At 43.1% G+C, this 5,204-nt stretch overlaps 1 pseudogene; it reads right to left on the reverse strand.

Moving 5' to 3' along the window:
* Positions 1 to 252: 252 nt before the first annotated feature.
* The window catches only part of LOC133361966 (helicase POLQ-like), an 11,253-nt pseudogene continuing 6,301 nt past the window's right edge, over positions 253 to 5,204 (reverse strand).

Here is a 5,204-nt window from a genome sequence, read left to right on the forward strand (position 1 = left end):
AGTGTAAGTGTGGCGAGCACATTGTTGGAGGAAATTGGCCGTATATCATCTGAGGATTTGGGAGTTTGATTTTTATTTTATTTTTATTTATTTTACTTTATTCATTTAAATTTTTTACCTACGTGACTTTACCGAAAAAACCTAAGAGTATGAAGCCTTGCAGTCGCGAAAGGTTCAAATCTAGAACACGATCTACAACCGTTAAAATTCAGCGTTTAAAAAAGCTAAAACCTGCTGCAGTTCAACAAGTCGTCACGTGAGTGCGAGAGGGAGAGCGGGCACGGCCAGCAGCTCTGCAGCTTCTTCTCGCAACGCTTCAGCTCTGTCCGTCAGCAAGAGCTGGCAAAAGAGAAAACGCAGGTGGGGCTCAAAATCAGAATCTTGGTACCGGGCAGGAACCACCTGGTTCCACCAGCCCACAGGGGATTATTGTGTCCGTCCGTCTGACCGTCCGTCCGTCCGAAGTGCATCCAAAATGGGTGGGGTGGGGCTGGGTGGGAAGGGGAAGGTGGGGAGGGGCTGGGTGGGGAGGGTGGGGCTGGGTGGGGAGAGGCTGGGTGGGGAGGGGAGGGTGGGGAGGGGCTGGGTGGGGAGGGTGGGGAGGGGAGGGGTGTGGATGGGCTGAGTGGGGAGGGGTGGGGAGGGGCTTGGTGGGGAGGGTGGGGCTGGGTGGGGGTGGGGCTGGGTGGGGAGAGTGTGGAGGGGTTGGGTGGGGAGGGGCTGGGTGGGGAGGGTGGGGAGGGTGGGGCTGGGTGGGAGGTTGGAGGGTTACTTTGGCAGAGAAAACGATCTGCTTGGCCTTTCTGAGTGGCAGGAACTCAATCTGTTGCACCAGAGCCTTGGGCTCAGCGTTGGCCAGCATTGCCAGGGACTTCAAGCCAACTTTGTACAGTTGGCGGGCTCTGGACTTGAAGAAAACGAACATTTAAACATCTGAATATTGTCACTGGATGAACGTGTCGCTGTGTGACTGATGTGGTGGCAGCATGTCCATACCTCCTTCACTCCAGCCACCTGCATGAGTGGAATCAATTCTGACTTGACACAGTAGGAGAGCTTTTGTGGGAGATCAGCAAACAGGAGTTGGTATGCCCAGAACTCGTCTAGTTCCTTCAGGGTAAAGACAAAGACTGCAGGTGGTCAGTTTCACAATCATAACCGATGAACACGATTCATATCAATGGGCTCTTAAGATGCCACTGTGTCCAGTGATGCGGACACTTTACCTGGCAAAAATGCATGATGCAGGAGGCAAAGGCTGCTGCAGATCCCACCAGGTTTTGAATGAAGCCACGATTTTGGCCAAACTTGGAGGCGACTTTCCACACCGATGTCTGTTTGTACAAGGCGTAGAGGACCAAGTGCCAGGTAGAATCTGTTCACTACTCGCTCGTCCACCGCTTTCTGTCACACACCCCAAAGGCAAAAACAAACGATTTCCACGACGTTTCGTATTAATTTAAAAACCATGGCATGATTTTAACTTGTATGCCTTTCTTATACTTTTACGACAGGTTATCTAACGAGGTGTTCACGTCTCTGCTGTAAACAATACGCGGCACTGTACAACAGCTTCATGCCAGATATCACTACTTCATTGGCATTGATAATTGTTTTTTATCCTTCTATCTGACGACAAAACTGACTCCTTTATACAAGGATCATGTTGCATTAACCACAACACTTGCGGTCAAAATGCAAACAAAACACATAACTCTGATAATGTATGCACTGTCCTTGAAGTTGATTGGTCCACACCCGAGACAGCTTTCCTTAGAGCCTAGTCTCACATGGTGTTGGACCAGATGATGCCAAAAGGCGCACAACTCAAAGACAATGCACCATCAGAGTATGAGAGCTCGGGGGAAGCAAAATATCATATTTTGCTACTGGCAAAGGAGGTTCCAATGGTGTAAATCTCTGACATTGTAAAGTAGGCACAGGTAATAAGAACATCAAAACCATTAAAATCTTTGGCTTAAAAACCTAGGCACCTGTCTTGTGCTTTGTCCGGCTACTTTCCTGGCGATGAAGCTCTCTGGAACACCAATGACCGTGGCCACTTTCTGTTCCGTCACATCCAGCTGATTAAACTACAAAACAAACAAACACATGTCCTGTGCATTTTTTTAACAGCTTAGCATTCATTAAGGGCATCATATTCTTAGATTTTTTGGGTAAAGTCACGTAGGTAAAAAAGTAAAATTCATATTTTATTTTTATCTTATTTAACTTTTATGAATTTAAATTTTTTTACCTACCTGGTGACTTTACCGAAAAAACCTAAGAATATGAATCCTTGCAGTCACGAAAGCTTCAAATCTAGAATTAAGGGTATCATTTAATACAATGAATGTAGCATTTTCAAATACAGAATAACCCATTTCAAATAATAGTGATATATTAAGATAATTTTAAAGCTTCTACACATAGCCCACCAATCTCAATACCCTTATAACAATCTTAAAAGAAGCTATCACTTTCACAAATCAGAGCGTTATCAATAATTCAACATTTAAATAAGCCGATTATATGTATTGTTGTTACATATCGTGATGCAATGTGTCCACACCTGTCGCATGTACGTGTTCCAGTCCGGTCTGCACTGAGAGACCAAGTCGTACGGCGTCGCCAGGTAGATGAGGTGGCAGGTAGTTATTCAGCACCAAGCCTTCAACGCCCGCTTTTAGATCTCGGTACAAGCACGGTACAAAAAGCCAAATCGACGGATCCTGCGAGACAAACACGACATTAGAACACTGCGTGCGTGCACGTGCGCTCGTGCACGTGCGCTCGTGCACGTGCGCTCGTGCACGTGCGCTCGTGCACGAAGCCGACTACAGCGTCACTTTGAAAGTAAATGTCAGGCTTGCCTTAAAAGTGAGATTTAGCTTCGCAAAAAAAACATCTACCTTGTAGATTTCAATTTAAAGCTTTCGTGACTGCAGGGATTCATATTCTTGGTTCTTTTGGTAAAGTCACGTAGAAGGGAAATAATAAAATAAATAAAACATTATAAAATACATTGTTATTTTATAATTTTTCGGTAAAGCCACGTAGAAGGGAAATAATAAAATAAAAAAATAAAACATTAAATATTTTATTATATTATTTTATTAAGTTTTATTTTTTTTTCCCTTCTAGGTGACTTTACCGAAGGAACCAAGAAGATGAATCCCTGCAGTCTAAAACATAATAAAATATATTATATTCTATTATTTTACAATGTTTTATTTTTATTATTTTATAATTTCCCTTCTACGTGACTTTACCGAAAATAAGAAAAATAAAACATAATAAAATAAATTATTATATTATTTAATGTTATCTTTTTCTTATTTTATTATTTCCCTTCTATGTGACTTCACCGAAAGAAGCAAGAAGACGAATATTACTACCCTTGTATGTGGCTTGACCAAGCTTGGTAACCTCCAGCAGCTGCTCAGAGGGTGCAGCAGCGTCTCCCTCGGACCTCCTGCAGAGCCTCACCAGGCCCGCCTGCTGCAGCTGCTGCAGGCAGTGCCGGCACAGATCCCTGACTTTCTTCATCCCACCACCCTCCTGCTGCTGCTGCTGCACCCCAAACAGGGTGGTCTCCAAAAAGCGATGGATAACGTCGATGTCCGTTGCGATCTGTTACCAGCAAAGGGTTGTAAATGCGGTTTGTCAATTCGTAATATTTCAAACCCTTAGTTCTTTCGGTAAAAGTCACGTAGGTAAAAAATGAAATTAAAATTCACGTTTTATTTTTATTCATTTTCATTTCATTTTTACCTACACGGTGACTTTACCGAAAGAACTAAGGGTATGAATCCTTGAAGTCACGAAAGCTTCAAATCTAGAATTCGTAATATTTGTTCGATCGTCAACAAGCAACGCAAATGATTACGCGAGTAGCGGTTCGGATTCATCAAGAAAAATGCATCATTGCGCTCATTTTACACACTTGATCGTGCGTCTAGGAATACATGAAATATGTATTTGCGTGAACTCTGTAGCCTCTATTGGCATTACAACTCACCACATTGTTAAACAAATATTTCTTCTTGAATCACTACTCCAAATCGTGACAATGTTTCAAATCGCAAGGGATACACACATATATATGCACCATTTATTTTTACTAAACCAATAAATGTCTTCTTCTTGGTTCTTTCGGTAAAGTCATCACGTAGAAGGGAAGTAATAAAATAAGAAAAATAAAACATAATAAAATAATTCTCACGACGTTTCGGCCACAACGCAAGCAGCCGTCTTCAGGTGAGGAACAGGTCTGTCGAGAAGACAGAGTCTGAATGACAACCCCAGGCTTGGAGCGTGTTTTTAAGCTGGGTTGGAGGGGGGGAAGAGCGCCTTGACAAAATAATTTGCATATCAAGAGAAGTTTAGCATATATTTAAGCTGGGTTGGAGGTGGAAAGAGCGCCTTGACAAAATAATTTGCAACCCAGCTTAAAAAGACGATCCAAGCTTGGGGTTCACTCAAACAAGCATGATCTGATGAGTTGATGACTTAATGATGACATCACTCTGCTGCTGCTGCTGCTCTATATAAGATCAGGAGACACAGCAGAGCCTCACCATTCTGGCGAATTGCCCGATGATGATGCTGGATGCAATTACCAGCGAAACGTCGTGCTACTCAAATTGTAAATGTTGTGGTTTCACGCTTCAACACACCGGTGGGCTAAAGCAGTGAACTATTTTGTCTTTTGTCAACGTGACACTTTTTTACTGATTGGCCGTGTCGGGTGGTGGAGGGTTACGACACATTTATAAATAACGCGGCGATCTAAACCCAACAACGTTGATTATGAAGCATGATCTATTTAAACTCTGAGTATGTAACTACCACGAACCGTTTCATATCAAATGTATCGTGTCAAATGCATGCATCTGTTGCCCCAGCAGTTTGTAAACGGTAAACATCGGCTCCAAAAACACACAAACAGGTGCCGAGTATTATTAAACAGACTTGTCTCCTGGTTGCTGCGTAACATTTCCATGGAAACGTCACTGCAGTTCATTTCGTGCGTAATTTACGTTATAAGCAGAACAGAAACTGACCTTCAAGCCAATGAGTGACAGGAGTAGGCTTTGAACTCCTTTTCCATCTGCATGTGCCAGGCTACTCTGGCAAACTTCAAATGGTCCATCCACAAGTAGCGTCACCACCTACAAGTAGAAAAACGCAGAAAAATCATA

The sequence above is a fragment of the Lethenteron reissneri genome, unplaced genomic scaffold (assembly GCF_015708825.2).
Source record: "Lethenteron reissneri isolate LAM-NWPU_2019-01 unplaced genomic scaffold, ASM1570882v1 scaffold_1309, whole genome shotgun sequence".
NCBI lineage: Eukaryota > Metazoa > Chordata > Hyperoartia > Petromyzontiformes > Petromyzontidae > Lethenteron > Lethenteron reissneri.